This window comes from Callithrix jacchus, chromosome 3 (genome assembly GCF_049354715.1).
Source record: "Callithrix jacchus isolate 240 chromosome 3, calJac240_pri, whole genome shotgun sequence".
Classification (NCBI taxonomy): Eukaryota; Metazoa; Chordata; class Mammalia; order Primates; family Cebidae; genus Callithrix; species Callithrix jacchus.
The window spans coordinates 73,142,037-73,161,755 of NC_133504.1; the positions used below are offsets into that span (position 1 = coordinate 73,142,037).

General features: G+C 37.4%; 1 long non-coding RNA gene across 2 annotated transcripts in view; it reads right to left on the reverse strand.

Moving 5' to 3' along the window:
* Nucleotides 1-19,719, reverse strand: part of LOC118152207 (uncharacterized) — a 177,952-nt gene that overhangs the window by 45,133 nt on the left and 113,100 nt on the right. For both annotated transcript variants that reach the window (XR_013533397.1, XR_004740661.3), the window contains 2 exons: nucleotides 7,071-7,150; nucleotides 4,694-4,802 (listed from right to left, as the gene is read on the reverse strand). This is a non-coding gene — a long non-coding RNA (uncharacterized LOC118152207). The remainder of the gene's footprint in view (nucleotides 1-4,693; nucleotides 4,803-7,070; nucleotides 7,151-19,719) is intronic.

Genomic DNA, 19,719 nt, shown 5'->3' on the forward strand with positions numbered 1-19,719 from the left:
ACTGGAAACTTGTGTTTGCTAGAGAAATTAATTGTAACATGGCTTGTGCAAAGCACTGTACCTGTTTTTTTGTTTCCCTCCCTCCCTTTCTCCCTCCCTCCCTTCTGTCTTCCTTTTTTCCTTCCTTCTTTCCTTCCTCCCTCCCTCCCTCCCTCCCTCCCTCCCTTCCTTCCTTCCTTCCTTCCTCCTTTCCCTCCTCCCTCTCTCCCTCCTGCCCTCCATTCCCCTTCCTTCCCTCCCTCCCTCTTGTCTATTTAAGTTGTGACCATTATATTGTAAACTTTTAAGGAGAAGCTACTTTCTTTCAACTATGTAGCATAGAAATGGTACAAAAAATATTAAAAATTACATGCTATTTCTCTTGTATATAGTCAAATGGAATCTTTGCAAAGTTTGCATTTCTTTCATATTTTCTATCTGGCTTGCCAAAATAGAATCTACTTTTTGCTTTTTATTCCACAGAATTAGCACTTATTTTAATAAACATTTCTGACATTTCTTAATGCCTCATTATACTTGATTTGTTATCAGTAGCATCTGCAATATTTATTTCTAGAAATGGTGACATTGAGATTTGGATCATCCAAGTCTTAACAACAACAACAAAAAAAAAACTCCGGAACTTAATTATTGTATATGCACCATGTGTGTTTAGTTTTATTTTTTTCTCAGTTTAAATAATCTAGCATAAAGTAAGGCCAGTGTAAGATATTCAGAAAAATCCTGTAAGAATTAAGCCTAAGAAAGCTGAACAAAGATTGAACTTTGCCAAGTCTTTTAAAAAGCCAGCTGTATGCATCTGCTTGTTAATATGTAGCATTATTCTGAGCTGGGAATTCTGTATGCAATTCACAGTGTACATGGGCCATTTGTCCTGGGAACATATATTGTGACTGCCAAAACTGAACAGAGTTAAGCCAGTTCCCATGAGTGGAACATGATGGTTCTGAGACAAAGGGAAAAACCTGAAAATAAAAGTGAATGCACTGATTGTTAGGGTGGGAAATAAACTGGAAACAGAAGAAAAATATGAAATGAAACTGTTTAACTACAACTTTAAATTTAATGATTACTAACAATAACAAAATATTGCAGTATACCATTTTTTATTTTGGTAAATATTCTGATAAAGTGTGTAGAATATTAAAAGTAATGTATAATATTCAGTGATGTAGTATAACAAGCTATGTTCTGAATAAAAATATTTGTATTTAGTTTAAAATTTTAAATAACACTTATAATTGCTTATTTTTGCTAAATATAGAATGAATCTTAGATTTTTTGAATTTCATATTGGTTAGGATTAGGTTCAGAGGCATCTAGCCGAAACAAACAAACGATCACCAAAAAACCCACATGGTACAGGCTTAAATAAATAAAAACCTAGATAAGCAGTCTGAAGTAATTAGTCCACGGCTGGTGTGGCAACTGCATAAAGTTTTCAGGGCCTCTAACTTCACACTCTAAGCCTTAACCATATCTCAGTTCTACTCTCTTCTTCAAGGTTGAAAGAAGCCTATGGAACTCATTAGCACATCTCTATTCTTGAAAATAGGGTGGAAGAAGCAAGAAATAAAGGACCCCTGTCTCAACAACTCACACCTTTCTTCCCCTTATATGAAAATATTTGCAAATTACCTTACCCAGATGCAAATGTTTCACAAAGCTGCAATCATATTGTATATGTAATGCTGTACTTTCTTCTTAGTTTGTAACACAAATTTTTAATTTAATTCATAATTTCATCTATCAGTCAATCCTCATTCAGTAACTATTAATTGATTATCTTCTTTGGTTTTTTTTTTTTTTTTTTTTTTGAGATGGAGTTTTGCTCTGTTGCCCAGGCTGGAGTACAATGGTGAAACCTCAGCTCACTGCAACCTCCAACTTCCAGGTTCAAGCAATTGTCCTGCCGCACCCTCCAGAGTAGGTGGGACTACATGTTCGCACCATCACTCCCAGCTAATTTTTGTTGTTATTGTTTTTTTAGTAGAGACAGGGTTTCACTATATTGACCAGGCTGGTCTCGAACTCCTGAACTTGTGATCTGCCTGCATCAGCCTCCCAAAGTGTCGGGATTACAGGCATAAGCCACCATGCCCAGCCAATTATCTTCTTTCTAAGTAGTGTTAGGTGTAAGTGGTGAATAAAATGTGGATTATCTCCTCATTAAGTTTACATATTTTGGGGTTAATAATCTATATAAATTACCGTTCACAGGGACTTGACCTTGGGCATAGAATGCAATGATAATGCAAGTGTATTTGGATTTGTGGTTAATTTTCCATGGATCTTGTTTGGGGAAATATGACACCTACTGAGAAAGTGTTTGTCATCGGTCTCCACTCAGTGGACGGGGATGGAATGATGCTTCAGGAAGAAATGATAAACTCTGCTTCACGGGTCACACTGATCACACACAGAATGTATGCCTTCATTTCACTAGGAAACAGGATGGTTTTGTACTGATCAGCCAAGAACTTATTTCTCAGATTACCAGACTGCATTAGTGTTTTCGCATCACATCCCTTAGCACTAATGACAGAGACACTGCAGTACTGATTGTTGCCTTTGTGGCCTTCCTTGTTTTTCCTTTCCTGGGATAACTCCTTCAAATAACCCATAGTTTCTTGGAGTTTATCTGCTTTTGTTATTGCCTGCCCTTCCAATTACGACTGGGAGTTCCTTTAAGGGTTCCACAAAGACTATGTGGAAAAAGATAACTTTGGATGATTATTAGAGAAAGTAAGGGATGTTGCTGCGCAAGTGGAAAAATACTATGTTTAAAGAATTTACAAAATTTATTCAAGCTTAGCTGTGAAATAAAATACTTTTGCTTGTTATCTTTATGAGTAGATAGTGAACAAATGAATTATCAGTTTTCTAAGTGAATTTTTATTTTGGAAATTAAAAAGTTATAACATTCATAATTGCTCTAGAAAAACAGAGAATGTTGTTAAATAGATAGGAAAAATAAGATTGCCTATAACTCGATTATTCAGAGAAAACCATTGCAAGCATTTTAATGTTTTATATATTTTAGCTACCTCTTCATATAAATATAACATTTTTAAACACAAATTGTTTATAATTTGCTACCTGTATTACCTACCCTTATCAATCAAAATAAAACTTAAGCATCCTTCCTTATAGGTAAATACATATACTATAAATTGTCATTTTAATGTCAACATTACTTTAATGTTTGAATAAAACATTATTTATAGATAGATAGCCATGTTTATTTTTTGTACTATAAATAACATTTTAATGAAATACTTATAAATAAATGTTTGCATAGTTTTTAATATTTCATTAGGCAATATTTTTAGAGATAAGATTTGTAGATTAAGGACAGCACACATTTTAATACTTTAAAACATAAAACCTAATGGTTCTTCAGGAAAGGTGGACCAATTGCAACAATCACAAATGATCCTCAACATTGCATTTTGTTTAATTACTGAAGATATCTGAAAAATGTTAACTTATTTTTAAAACTTTTATTTATTTAATATTAGGATTGAAGATAGTCGCCCTGTTTTTGGCTGCTTTGTTTAGAAATTGTTGTAAGATATATTTAGCTATCAATTTTTAATTTCATCTTTTTGTGATAACATGGATATCATGCCTTTGCATAACAGGCAATCAACACATATTTACTGGAGAAGGAATGAAAACAATTGAGAATCTTGTATCACTCTAAGGGTATCATTATAAAGAATAACATTACTGAAAAGCTCTAAAATTGCCAATTAATTTTGCTGATGGCAGCACCCAAAAGGAACATCACTTCAGTTAGTTACTGCATTGCTTAAAGTCACTCAACTAGACAGTGAATAGAGTTATTTATAATTTAATTTAGCAAAATTCAACTGTGCTGTAAGTTGGGGAAACTCTCTTAAAATAAATTAAGACAGAGAAGAGATGAAAAGATGAGAGTTCAGAATTTAAGTTAAAGTGAAAAGTAACTAATATTAAATAAAAAGCTATGGCATTGATTAGGTAGCTCCAATTTAGACTCTTGGATGGAAAACTCATACACATTTCTTGGATGTTATTTAATATGTTGGTACTTTCTACTATACAAGAGCTTTATAGGCAATTTAATATCCTGAGATTATTTCTGTGAATTTTATTTGTGACTGTAGTACTTGTTTTTCTATTCCACTGGAGACTACCAGTTTTCCAAAATTATACAATGATTGATACCACAGGATAATTGAGTCTTTCTTTTTATTCATGTTCACTGAATATGGTAAAAAGTTGCTCTTAGAAATGACCTCTGTGCCTGATGAGCTTTAGAAAAACATAAAGTAATCACAATTTCTTTGAATTAGCATTTTAAAAACCACTTTTAGTTTCTATTAATTTTATTTTCAATAAGATAGATTTTCTTCCTGCTGTACATTTGATGATCCATAAATTCACTAGCAATGTGACATACTGAGTGAATATGAAATGTAGCAGGTGACTACAAACCACTCTGTATTAATACCTAATGCAATTACACTGTTATTAAAAATAATTGGTTTTTAAATTCATTTTCTTCATAGAGACCGTATGTTGCCTTTAATTCACTAACAGTTTTCTTTAAATGTAGGTAATTGCTAACTCATTGAACCACTGCATTTCTATAAAAATATGATGTTATTAACTTTGGACTAGGAAAAAAAAACATGACAGAAAAAACCTGTTTTTTGGAAATTCCCATGGGCCAGTCTGCTATGCATCTAGGTGAGAAGCCCTTGCAGTCACATCAGTGCGTATCATAATGTAAATATGCAGCTGTTTGTCTTCACCTGTAAAAGGAGAATTCCTGTTTGGTAGTGAAATGTTACACATTCAAATTATTTACCCAATGTTCAATTTCACTTTTATTTTTATATTAGTGGAAAGCAATTTTGAGAACATTGAAAGTTATTTTGCTTTTATTTTCATCAGTTCGTCTTGATTTAAACTATACTGAACTTTAAAATCAATGTATTTCATTTAATCTGAAAGCTGAAATTTGGTATATAAATTGTTAAGAACCATAGAACTATCAACTAGCCACTATGCCAAATAAAATTTTCTTTGACAATCACTCTATTTTTTCTAAAGACTATAAGTGACATAAGCCAGTGGAATGTTTTGCTTTTTAAAATTCTTTCCCCTTGTGCTTATATTCTATAAAGTATCTAGATTTGCCTCCTGTTACTTTTAAAATGCATTGCCATTTAGCTGTTGAGATAACATGGATCAGCCTCAATCAGATAAGGGATATGGAATTTTCAAAAAGTTTAGAGTGTCTGTTTATGGTATTAAAGTACATTTGTGATTTCAAAACTGGATTTGCCACCTAGATGTTACAGCTACGGCCCATGTTGTCAATATGCTTTCACCTTTTTTGAGCTGTTTGGCTGGGAAACTGCTAATTTACCTCCTTGTGCATAGCTGGGTAGCTTTCAATGCAGAGAGCCTGTGTTTATTGGTGGTGGAGGTGAAGCGGGGAAGGAGCAGGTTTGGGGTACTCAGATCTACACTACTTTTGACACTGTGTGGTATGCCAAATCTAAAGAATTTACTGGGCTGGTAGATTAACTATTTATTCAGAGAAGAGATGGAGACCTGGCATGCTTTCCAGAAAACAGGCCTCTGAGAAGAGAGGGAGTGATTACTCCCCAGCCATGCTTGCTGAAAAGTGTCCTCACAGCTGAGAGCCATGCAAAAACGAAGACAGAGCTGAGTAAGGCAGATGGGATCTGTTAGCCACCGCTGACTCCAACAATAGGCCAAAAGGGAAAAGTGCCACTGTGTTCCCAGACAGTTAATTAGAATGCCTGGCTGACACTGCAGCCCCTGCTTAGAATTTTAAAGGAGGAGTGGGCTGTTCGAGGAGAGAGGGGTATCACAAGCACAACTCAATTCGGACTTGTGCAATCCATCATCTTGGGCTGGTGGGTTGTTAATTTGGGTAGAGTCTGTGTTCATTGGTGATTGGTGTCAAGAGGGAGAGATTATATTTGGGAAAGTCAGATCTATGCTACTCTTGCTCTGCCGTGTACTCAATATTTACAAAAAAAATTAGTTTCCATAGACATCTACAACTGTTTATCCATTCATTCTTTCCTGAACATTTATTGAGTGGCCAGCCAATAGCAGGTAAACTACTCGGCCTGCAGGACAAAAACAGTAAGACTCAGTTCTGGCCCAAACCTCTCAAGATCTAGTAAAGAAAATAGACATATAAAAAAATAACCTGGGTGATGGATGCAGCAAATGACCATGGCATGTGTATAACTATGTAACAAACCTGCACGTTCTGCACATGTACTCCAGAACTTAAAGTATAATAAAATAAAATAAAGTCAAAATGTAGTAAGTTGTACTAACTCCAAACCAGAAACTAACTAGAAATCCCGACTATAGCGTTATACCTTATGTTTTTATTTGTAGACAATGACTGAGAGTCAGGTTTTAGTGGCTCCATCGGCTTTTCATTGGAATAGCCCACCTGCCCCAATTATTGCCAAAGAAAACAATGACTAAACTAATTTCACCAATAAAGTGCCCTATAACTCTTCTAATACTACCTGAGGTAAGAGACACATATCCATGTTTGGACAGATGAGGACACAGAAAATGTAAATAACTAGCTTAATGCCCCACTGCTTGTTTTAATAAGTTTGTAGGAGAGAGTTGAAATACATAATAATCATAAATATAAGTCAACATAAGATGACGAGGACATTATTTTGCTAATTTTAGAGGAAGTGTTTCTTGAAACAAAAGCTTCTGAGTCAGAGAAGGATGGTATTTCCCACTAGAGGGAATGGTGATGGGTAGATGAAAGTGGATGCAAAAGAACAGTACTGAGGGGCCATGTGCCTGAAAAGTGAGGGTGAGGGCTGGACATGATTTTAGCTCCCATTATAGCCATTAAACTCTGAAGATGGGCAAAAAGTCTCCAGATGATTTTTAAGTCATACTGAATAAAGTGTCCTATAAATCCTCTGAGCTTTCCCTAAAGGAAAACTTACACTATGTTTATGTTATTGCTCAAAGTTGTTTGACTGATAGTTCCTTACATGTGAATCAGTACAGAGATCAGGCCACAGGTCTGCTTTGCTGTATGCCAGTCACATATACGTTGCTAACAGCATGTTGCCTGTAAAAAAAAGTTTGGAAGTGAGAACACCCAAGTTACACTCCAGGTTCTGAGCAAGACATTTCTTTTATCTGGGACTGTGATCTCATGAGAAGTTGGATTTTAAAACCTTGGCAGAAGATTTCAGTGGCCATAGACAAGAAGAAACGAGAATCAGGCTAGTGGCTCAGATCAGGGCTCATCTGGTGTGTGTTCTTTGATTTTCATATTTTAGAATACTCCCCTAATAAGTACTATATCTGAGCTGGAAAGACCCAAGCAGAGTCTTTGCCCATATGCCTCCGAGGTTAGGCATAGTTATGGGAATATAATTTCTCCATTATAAAGTTCCAGTAGGAAAACACAATGGAATGAGAGTAAAGGACCACCTCTTCCAGATCTGCAAAGACTACAAGGCCAGGGAAAGACGTGAGCCAAGTCTGCTTGACTCTGACTTTATAATAGTATTCCCATGGAGTACATTTATGATAAACACTAACAACAGCATTCTTTGTAGGAATTATACTAAGCCTCCTTGCATGTGACCATCAATACAGAAAGATCTGGGGGCTTAGCAAAAAAGATTTGTGTACACTGAGAGCCCATACTGTGATGGACATGGCCCTAGTCACTCGTGCTGTCATGTGCTTTACCTACCTCTCATTTATTCTTTAATACTACCCATTTTGTGAGGCAGGAGACATATATCCATGCATGGAAAGATGAGGACACAGAAAGGGTAAGTAACTAGCTTAATGTTCCACCGCTTATAAGGTCAGATGTGATATAAAAACACTGCCTTCTAGCCCTCAAGCCTATGTTTATTTGTTTTACAACCCATAAGAATGCTTTTCACATAAGGCTACTGAGTTAGTACCTGTAGTACCCATGGGACTATAAACTGAAGGAAAAGTTTATTAGGATATTATAGGATTAAAATTATCATGCACCTGTCAGTCAGATATTATAGTCTGCTTAATGAAAAGGCACAGCATTTTTGTTACAGAACAATATGAATAATTTACCATGATACAGTCATGTATAAATATCATTCGTGCTTATTGCATTAAATAAGATTTTCATGTCAGCTGCATGTAAAATTGTCTAAGAATTATCCTTAAGCTCAATTCAATTTATGATCTTAGATGTATCTGCACAGTTACTATTTTAAAAATCATACAATCCAATAAATAAGTATATAGAGTAATTTGTTTCATGACCAGACTTTGAGAAGGAAGAAGGAAAAAATCTCTGTACTATTTACATCTATATATCTCTAATTCTTAACACAGTGCCTGGAATCTTGGTGGTGATAAATATTTTGTTTTCATAAAGGTAGAGTTCAGATGGGTACAGTGGCTCACACCTGTAATTCTACACTTTGAGAGCCCAAGCCAGTGGATTGCTTGAGCTCAGGAGTTCAAGACCAGCCTGAGCAACATAGCAAAACTCCGTCTCAAAAAAAAAAAGATAATAATAATAAATTAGCTGATCATGGTGGCACATGCCTATAGTCTGAGCTATTTGTAGGATTGAGGTAATAGGATTGCTTGAACCAGGGCGGTCAAGGTTAGAGTGAGCTGTTATTGTGCCACTGCACTCCAGCCTGGTGACAGAGTAAGACCCTGCCTTAAATTAAAAAAAAAAAAAAGGTAGAGGTGGTAGTAGGGTGTGAGTGCATGTATTTTATATGACGTTTTCTTATATATATTTAAATTAATGTCCACTGAGAACAGATGCATTTGGTGAATAGCATCTTATATTAGGTAATCAGTACAGCAGTTTTTAAGAGTGAAGGCCCTGGAGTCAGGCTGCCCAGATTTATATCCCAGCTCTATGATTTAGGCAACCTTGCATGTTCCTAAGCCTGTGATATGGGTTAATAATAGAACCAACATTCTATCACAGGGATTTTGTGAGGATCAAATGACTGATGCAAGTGAAATATTTAGTTGAGTGATTAAAACATGGTAGGTCTCAATAAATGTTTAATTTTGTATTAGGTGAAAGAACCTTAGATTCACTATTGTCCAAAGAAATGTCTCACAGTGCACTATCACTAAGGATACAGAGAAAAATAACCTGTAGTCTGATCCAAAAGGTCAGATTCTGCCCTTATTTCCTGAACCCTATTTTTTGAAAAAGAGACCATGGCCATGAGAAAAAAAAAACAAAACACAGGGATTAAAGTATACTTTTAGGAATTATTACTTTTTCATTATTACTTCATTCTCCCTGATTTCTAAGTCCAACTAAAACCCCAAGCCTCCTCCAATCTTTTGATCAACTCAAAGTTTAATCCTTTCTATTTTAGCTGGATTTGCTCTGAGAAAGGACTGTTAAGTTACAGAAGGCAACTCAATCTTCAGTGAACATGAGTGTATTTGATTTTTGTTTTTCTGTTTCCTTAACTTCATGGGATCCTCATATCAAAATATCATTCTGGAATTTCTAAAAGAATAACAAATAATATTTACAAAACAAAGTGCCTATCAAAAGTGATATGAGGTAGATACATAAATTAGCTTGATGAAATCTTACTACAATGTATACATAGATCAAAACATCACATTGTACCCCATAAATGTATACTTTTTCAATTGAAAAAAAAGTGATGTGGAGATATGTGATAACTCCATGAACAGAAAAAATACTACCACACTTTTAGCCTGTGATATTGGTTGATAATAGATGTATCAAGATGTAAAACACCATCATTATCTTTTTATAAGAACCTCATGTTTTACAATGAGGAAATAAAATACCCAAGAAAACATTTTCCTGCCTTGAGTTTTTTACATAAATGAATTTATTGCCCTCTTCCTATTCTTCTCCACCAGAGTTAAACAATGGACACTTAGAAGGGAAATGATGTCAACACCCTATTGATAAAAATCAAACTATGCTGTAGGAAACACAATAGAAAAAAACACAGCTTTCTAGCTTCTGCAGTTTGTTGTGACCTTTATTAAATGTAAAGCATAATTTCATTACAGCCCCATGCCGACTTGCGTTTACTATGGATGCATCGCTTTCATATTCACATCTTTTAGCAAAGGTAAGTAGGATAGGCAAAGCAAATATAATTGTCTGTGGTAGCTAGAATTTATAGCTTTGAATATATGAAACTCTTTTTTTTTTTAATTTGAAATTTGACTGGCATTCTAATGCATTTCATAGCTATTCATTCTGGGAAAGGCCATCTCAGCAGAGTTTACAGAATGATTGTAGAAAATATCTTGAAGACCATTTATCAATTTAATGATACCAAATTAATGCTTGGCAGAACATTCACACTATAGATAAAAGATAGTATAAAATATGTGAAGATGACAAATTTGCCGGTGGCAAATGTGCAGCGTTAGAGTGGGATGTATTGCAAATTAATCTTATTCTCAATGAAGTGATTTCTTCCATGAATGTTCTAATTCTTTGAATGAGCATATAGCTAGATAACCTATTTTGCAAGTTCAGAAAACCAAGGTCAAATCTCTTCTCACTCTTTAAATTAACATCTTGACTCCACTCCTGCTCTTGTGCAAAACTATTTTGAAGAATAAATTATTATAATAGTAATAAACTTAACATATTTTGCTATCAATATTTCTCAGCTATTAACTGTATGTAGTAACTGTAGGAAGTCCTCTATTGTATCTGAAATGAAAATATTTTATATAATCCCCACAACAAAGCAGACTTAATCCTGGTAGTCTTGCAGCTTTTCAGATAGAGCAGTGATATAAACATGTGTTATAAAGGGAGGAGAAGGAAATTGTTTAAAATGAAGAGTAATATAACATCATCAGAGGTGAGGTACCATGACTCACTCACCACAAGTCCGAAGTATCCAACTGGGAGATGTGAAATGGTTTTCATACTATAACTCTCTATTCTTCCTTGCATGTGATATCAGAGGTCTTATTTTAATCAGAGCCCAGGGCAGCATGGAGAACTCAGTCTCCACTACAGTATAAAAACTCAAGGAAGCAGTAAAGGTAAGAAAACAACACTCTGGGGAGCTCCATGTATTAGTTTAACCAGATCTTCCTTCTTTCCAGCAGTCTTAGGTCATACAGAATCTAAAACACTGGTTCTCACAACAAAATAAAATGAAATATTGTCTTTGAGATAACCTTAGAGATTGCTCAGCTGGCTCAATCCTTTGTACAAATGAAGACAGCAGGTACAAAATAATAATAACAGCAACAACAATACACAATAATAACTTATTCTAGATCATAGTCTAAATGGATTTAGTCTATTTATATCATGAATGAATGAACAGATAAAAGGAATAAAGAAAAAAGTAAGGCTTAATTCCTGTCACATTCTGAGACTAAATTCAATATATTGTTTCTTATCCTACCTTGTTTATGATCTCCTTAAATTTCTGTTAAATCAATGTGTAATTATTTAATTATAGCCTCATACAAAGAGAGAGAGAGACTTCAATATTGGGTTTTTGTCTAATTTAATATATCTGTTAAATTTCAAATCAGAAATACAAAACCTAAAATATATCTCAACATGATAGTAAAAAAATCAAAAGAAATGAAAAAGAATTTGTATCAGCATTCTCTAGAGGGACAGAACTAATAGGATATATATAAAAGGGGAGTTTATTAAGTATTAACTCACATGATCACAAGGTCCCACAATAGGCCATCTGCAAACTAAGGAGCAAGGAGAGTCAGTCTGAGTCCCAAAACTGAACAATATGGGGTACGATGTCTGAGGGCGGGAAGCATTCAGCACTAGAGAAAGATGTAGGCTGGGAGGCTAGATCAGTCTTGCTTTTTCACGTTTTTCTGCCTGCTTTATATTTGCTAGCAGCTGATTAGATTGTGCCCACCAGATTAAAGGTGGGTCTGCCTTCCCCAGTCCACTGACCCAAATGTTAATCTCCTTTGGCAACACCCTCACAGACACACCCAGGGACAATATTTTGAATCCTTCAATCCAAGCAAGTTGACACTTGGTATTAACCATCACAAGTTTACCCCTTGTCAACTTGAACCCATACGCATCTCCTGAGATTATACAGAATCTTCAAATAAAGACAATCATAAGATAATAATTATGCCTAACATAATAGAACTAAACTTTGTACAACTGGAAACGCACCAATTCCTAGCCCAAATACCATTACATAAAGTTAACAATACTTAAACGCTGAAATAAAATCAATAAATCTTATGTCACATAATAAAGGAAAAATAAAATGAAGATTTTTTTGTTTTTAGTACAAGTGTATACATCCACAAAAGAAGGAGAAAGGGGGAGAGAGAACAGGAGTCTTGCTCTATTGCCCTGGCTGGAATGCAATCTAAAAATAGGTATTAAAAACCTCTTTTATGCCGATAATTGTACTTAACAGCAAAGACAGGAAGGAATAAGGGAAGAAAATAACAAACAGCCAACCAATATTTCATTTAAGTCTGTGAAATGCTATACAAATGCTGAAGAGTGATTTACTTCCAATTATGTGGTCACTTTCAAAATAGGTGTAATGTGATACTGAGAAAAATGTATGTTCTGTGGACCTGGGGTGAAGAATTATATAAATATTCACTGAGTTTACTTGTTTCAGGTCTGAATTCTAATCATCGATGTCTCTGTTAATTTTCTATCTCGTTGATCCATCGAATATTAACAATGTAGTGTCAAAGTCTCCTGCTATTATTGTGCGGGAGTCCAAGTCTCTTTATAAGTCATTAAGAACTTGTCTTATGTATCTGGGTGTTCCTGTATTGGGTGCATAAGTATTTATGATCATTGACTCCTTGCATTGATCCTTTTACCATTATGTAATGTCCTTCTTTGTTTCTTTTCTTTTCTTTCTTTTTTTTTTCTTCTGAGACAGAGTTTCGCTCTTCTTACCCAGGATGGAGTGCAATGGCGGGATCTCCGCTCACCGCAACCTCCTCCTCCTGGATTCAAGCAATTCTCCCGCCTCAGCCTCCTGAGTAGCTGGGATTACAGGCACGTGCCACCATGCCCAGCTAATTTTCTGATCCTTAGTAGAGACGTGGTTTCACCATGCTGACCAGGATGGTCTCTATCTGTTGACCTCATGATCTACCCGCCTCGGTCTCCCCTCTATTACTATTAAAGTCTATTTTGTCAGACACGAAAGTTACAACTCCTGTTTTTTTTTTTTTCTCTCCATTTGATTGGCAAGTCTTCCACCAATGCTTTGTTTTGAGTCTTTTATGTCCTTGCTTATGAGATGGATCTGGATAGCTGGCTATTTTGCCAATTAGTTGATATAGATTCTTCATTATGGAGATACCCTTTACCTTTTGGTAAGTTTTTGGGATGACTGATACTGGTTGTTCCTTTCTGTGTATAATGCTTCTTTCAGAAGCTCTTGTAAAGCAGGCCTGGTGGTGGTGAAATCTCTGAGCACTTGCTTGTTCATGAAAAATTTTATTTTTCCTTCATTTATGAAGCTTAATTTGGCTGGATATGAGATTCTGGGTTGAAAATTCTTTTCATTGAGGATATTGACTATTGACCTCCACTCTCTTCTAGTTTGTAGGGCTTCAGCTGAGAGATCTGCTGTGAGTCTGAGAGGCTTCCCTTTATGGGTAACCTGACCTTTCTCTCTAGCTGCTCTTAGAATTTTCTCCTTTATTTCAACCCTGGTGAATCTAACTATTATGTGTCTTGAGGTTTCTCTACTTGAGGAATATCTTTGTGGTGTTCTCTGTATTACCTGAAGTTGAGTATTGTCCTGCCTTACTAGGTTAGGAAAGTTTTCCCGAATAATATCCTGAAGAATATTTTCCAGCTTGGATACATTCTCTTCATGACATTCAGGTACACCTATCAAACGTAAATTAGGTCTTTTCACATAGTCCCATATTTCTTGGAGACTTTGCTCATTCCTTTTTACTCTTTCTTCTCTAATCTTGTCTTCTCATTTTATTTCATTAAGTTGGCCTTCGACCTCTGATATCCTTTCTTCTGCTTGATCAATTCGACTGTTAAAACCTGTGCATACTTCACGGAGTTCTCGTATTGTATCCTTCAGTTCCATTAATTCACTTACATTCCTCTCTAGATTGTCTATTCTCGTTAGGATTTCGTCAAATCTTTTTTCAAGATTCTTAGTTTCTTTACATTGGGCTAGAACATGTTCTTTTAACTCACAGAAGTTTATTATCTACCTTCTGAAGCCTAATTCTGTTATTGGAACACACTCGTTCTCCATCAGGCCTTGTTCCCTTGTTGATGAGGAATTGTGATCCCCTGCAGAGGGAGAGCCATTCTGATTTTGGGTATTCTCATCCTTTTTAGGCTGATTTCTTCCCATCATTGTAAATTTATCCACCTGTCATCTTTGTCATTACCAACTTTCAAATTAGGTCTCTGAGTTGACGTCTGTCCAACTTCTTCATTCCCAGCGCCGGAATCTGAGCAACCCACTGCACTGGCTAAAACAGCGGCATTAAGATTCGTAGTGCTTTTCTGCCCAGGAATCTCTGGTCTGGCTTCCTTTTTAAGTCCCTTTTTCAATCAGCTGAATAGGTGACTCTGCCTTCCCGGAGCTCCAAATGTCAACCAAAAGGGGACCCAGTCCTGTTTACTCTGCACCAAGAACTGCCACGCTGGCCACAAGAGTTGCACTGGTGACCCATGGAGCTCCTCCGCTTGGAATCTCCTGGTCTGTCAGCAACAAAAACTCATCTGAAAGTGTGACATCCTCTCATTCTCTGCACTTTCACTGGGAGCTACAATCCTGAGCTGTTAGTAATCAGCAATCTTGGATCTCTCCTCACAAACATGTTTTTAACAAAAGAAGGAGAAAATACTCATGACAATTAGAGTCCTCTTTTCTGCAGCTGGTCCTCTGGTCATAGCTGGCATTGATGACTACCTTCTTCTACTGCCCATTCCATATTCCCTTTGCCTTCACAAACACCTCAGCAGGTCTTGTTTTTTTTTTTTCCAGTGGAGTGACCCAAACCTTCATTTCTGAAGGGTCCAGGTCATTTGTAGTCCTGCCTGGATTGGGTTGTTGTAGTTTCCCATTGACCTTAATCACAGGGCATGGTAATATTGAGAGATGCCCTAATGGATCTCCTGTATCTCATGCATACTCTCCCTTACCTTCATTGTATAGTAGTAGACTGACTTCACCTGGATAGTTTGGGTCATCACCCTAGCCAACACTGTAACTCCTTTCTTAGCCTGATGACTTAAGGGTAAGAGGAGCCCAAAGTGTCCAGGTGCCAATCTTAACTTACAGTTTAATGGAATTGTTTTGTGTCTCCTGGTGGTAGCATTCTTCCCTCTGGAACTAAGACTTCTAGGACAACAGAATGTAATGTCACAGAAACAAGAAGCAAAACTTTTGCTAGTGGATCACTAGGAGTGATGGTGAGTGATGCCACTTTCACTTTCGTGATTCCTGGACCTATGAATCCTGGCTGTGGGAGATATAGTATCATATAATGGATGCTGATTCACAGCATACAAGGCCTTCTGGAGAACTTCGCCCCAGCCCTGCAAAGTATTGTCACCTAGTTTGCATTTTAATTGTTACTTCAAAAGGCCATTCCACCATTCTATCAATTCAGCTCTTTCAGGATGATGGGGGAGCACGGTAAGACAAATGAATTCCATGAGCATTAGCCCACTGCTTCACTGCTTTAGCTGTGAAGTGAGTGCTTTGGTCAGAGGCAACACTATGGAATACCACGATGGTGGGTAAGGCATTTTGTGAGTCCACAGATGGTAGTCTTGGCAAAAGCACTGTGTGCAGGAATAGGCAAACCCATATCCAGAGTAACTGTCTATTCAGGTGAGGACAAACCTCTGCCCTTTCAATGATGAAAGAGGTCCAATATAATCAACCTGCCACCAGGTAGCTGGCTGATCACCCCAAGAAATTATGCCATATTGAGGACTCAGTGTTGGTTTCTGCTGCTGGAAAACTGGGCACTTAGCAGTGGCCACAGCCAGGTCAGCTTTGGTGAGTGAAAGTACATATTGCTGAGCCCATGCATAACCTCCATGCCACCATGATCACTTTGTTCATAAGCCCAATGTCAGGGGTGACTAGGGAAAGAGGCTGAGTGGTGTCTACAGAACAGGTCATCCCATCCTATCCACCTGATTATTAAAATCCTCCTCTGCTGCAGGTGAGCACTCACACGGGATACAAATATCTACAGTTTTTGACCAATCAGAGGCGTCTATCCACATACCTCTCCCCTCAATTTCTTTGTCATCAATTTACCAATCATGCTTCTTTTAAGTTCCTGACCATCAAGCCAAACCATTGGCTACAGCCCATGAATCAGTACATAATTGCACATCTGACCATTTCTTCTTACATGCAAAGTGCACAACCAGGTACACTGCTGGAAGTTCTGACCACTGGAAAGATTTTCCTTCACTGCTGTCCTTCAGGGATGTCCTAGAAAGGGGTTATAGTGGTGTAGCTGTCCACTTTCAGGTGGTGCCTGCACATTGTGCAGAATCATGTGTGAACCAGGCCCTAGTCTTTTCTTCTGTCAACTGATCATAGGGAACTCCACATAAGGCTATCAGTGCAGGCTGGGGGAGAGAAGGCAGTGTGGCAGAAGTGGAGACCATGGGCATTTGAGACACTTCCTTATATAACTTACTCATGCCTTTGGGACCTGCTTGAATCCAATCACCTATATACAATTTCCACTTGATAATGGAATGCTGCTGTGCATGACCCACTTTATGGCTAAGTGGTTCAGAAAACACCCAGTTTATGATAGGTAGTTCAGGTTGCATGGTGACTTGATGACCCATAGTCAAATGTTTAGTGACTTCATGACCCACAGTCAAACGTTCAGTTTCTACCAAAGCCCAGTAACAGGTCAAGAGCTGTCTCTTAAAAAGAGACTAGTTATCTATAGAAGATGGCAGGGTCTTGCTTCAAAATTCTAAAAGCTTCCACTTTGATTCACCGATCGGGGCCACCAAAGGCTCCAAACAGCATCCTTATCTGCCACTGACACCTCAAGGGCTTTGGATCAGCTAGGTCATATGGCCCAAGTGGCAGAGCAGTTTCATCAGCAGCCTGAACCTGATGCAGAGCCTTCTCTTACTCTGGACCCCACTCAGAATTGGCAGCTTTTCAGGCATTTGATAAATGGTCCAGAATAACACACTCAAATGAGGTATGTATTGCCTCCAAAATCCAAACAGACCCACTATTTGGACAACAACTTATCCTTTATCGTAGAAGAAATATCTCAACAGGCCCCACACCACTGAACCCCTAGAAATTTTTACTGATGTAGAAGTTCCCTAAATTTTAGTCAGGTTTGTTTTACATCTCCTGATACACAAATGTCTCACCAATAAGTTCAGTGTATTTGCTGTTTCTTGCTCACTGAATCCGATCAGCATAAAGTCATCAATGTAATGGACCAGTGTGATTTCTCATGGAAGCGAAAAGTGATCAAGGTCTCTTTGAGTAAGATTTGGATACAAAGCAGATAGTTGATATACCCTTGAGGTAGGATCCTAAAGGTATATTGCTGGAATTGTCAGCTAAAGACAAATTGCTTGTGATGGGCTTATGAACAGGAATGAAGAAAAAGGCATTTTCCAAGTCAATGGCTGCACATCAGGTACCAGGAGATGTATTAATTTGCTCAAGAAATGAAACCACATCTGGTACAGCAGCTGCAATTGGAGTCACCACTTAGTAAAGATTATGATAATCCATGGTCATTCTCCAAGATCCATTTGTCTTCTGCACAGGCCAAATGGAAGAATTAAATGGGGATGTGGTGGGAATTACCACCCTTCATCTTTGAAGTTCTTGTTGGTGGCACTAATCTCCACAATCCCTGCAGGGATGTGATATTGGTTTTTCTTTACTATTTTTATAGGTAAAGACAGCTCTAATGGCTTCTCTTTGGCATTTCCCACCATAGTAGCCTTCATCCCACCAGTCAGGGAGCCAATGTGGGGGTTCTGCCAGCTGCTAAGTATGTCTATGCCAATTATGCATTCTGGTACTGGGAAAATGACCACAAGATGAATCCAGGGACCCACTGGACCCACTATAAGTCAGATCTGAGCTAAAACTCTATTAACCAGAAGCCCCTACTTTAACTGGAGGACCACAATGACATTTTGGGTTTCCTGGAATCAACATCAGCTCAGTGCTAGTGTCCAGTAGTCCCTGAAATGTCTGATAATTTCCCTTTCCCCAATTCACAGTTACGCTGGTAAAAGGCTGAAGGTCTTCTTGGGAAAGGATAGGAGAAATATTAACAGCATGAATTGTCAATAGTGTAGTGGGGTCTTTCCTGAAGGGGACCTGACCTCTCTTTCATTCAATGGGTTCTGGGTCTGTAAACCGGTTCAAATCTGGAAATTGATGCTCTGTTTTTATAATTCAAATAAGTCTTTGTCCATTTGGCTTAGAAGTTTTCTGCTTATATAAATTAAGGAGGGATGCAAAAGGCTTTCTATCAATTTCACTTCTATGAACACCATGATTAGGCAATGCGAAAGCGCTACATGAATCAGACTATTCTGATTGTCGTTTTGCCTCTGCTGTCCATTATAGTAGCTATGCCCACCTTGCCTTTAGTCAGGTTTGACTAAAGGTTTGATGGTCATTTGACATCACTTGGCCCCTGCTACCTTGGTATCCAATTATTCGCATTGTATTTAAATTTCATAGTTGAGTGACTATGGCTCTCATTGTTAGATTTGACATAAAAAGAAGATCAATTACAGCACCCTTCAAAGATGCAGGTGCTGCCCTTCACAAATCTATTTCATAAGACATTGGCTAAGGGTAAATCTACTGGATCCCCTAAGCTGGGATGAGTAGGTATAAAGTGACTAATCTACTCTACCATCCCAATCTCCCTAAATCTTTGGATCCCTTCCTCTACATTAAACCAAGGGAGATCAGGCATTTCCAGCTCACTCATGGTGGGCTAACTTTTAAACCATATTTCAGCTAACCAAACAAATAAACACTTAGAAGCTTTTTTTGACTCTCTGAGCTACAACATGAAATGCAGGGTCCATACTTATTGGGCCCAAATCAATGAATTCAGCCTGATCCAACTCTATGTCCAGTCCACCAAAATCCCACACCCTTAATATACATTCCCATGCTTGTTCTCCATATTTTTGTTTATATAAATTAGAAAACTCAAGCAGTTCTTTTCAAGTGTAGCACACCTTCTTATGGGTCATACTCTCAACCTCACTTATAGGGAGGGAGGGAGGGAGTGGAAGGGAAAGAAAGGAAGAAAGGAAGGAAAAAAGGAAGAAAAAGGGAAGGAAGAAGGAAAGAAGAGAGAGAAAGAGAAAGAAAAGAAAGGAAGGAAGGAAGGAAAGAAGGAAGGAGAGAGATGGAGGTAGGAAGGGAGGGAAAGGGAAGGAAGGAAGGAATAAATAAATCAAGAAAGAAAGAAAGTCATATAATTCCACAATTTAACGTGCTACTTGAAATTGGAGTTCGATAAACCTGTGGTAAATTGCATTCCAGTTACTGGCCAGTCCTGTAATCTTAAACCTCAATCTACATCTATGTCTGTGGATGAGAGGCAATAATCTCCCTTTGTTGT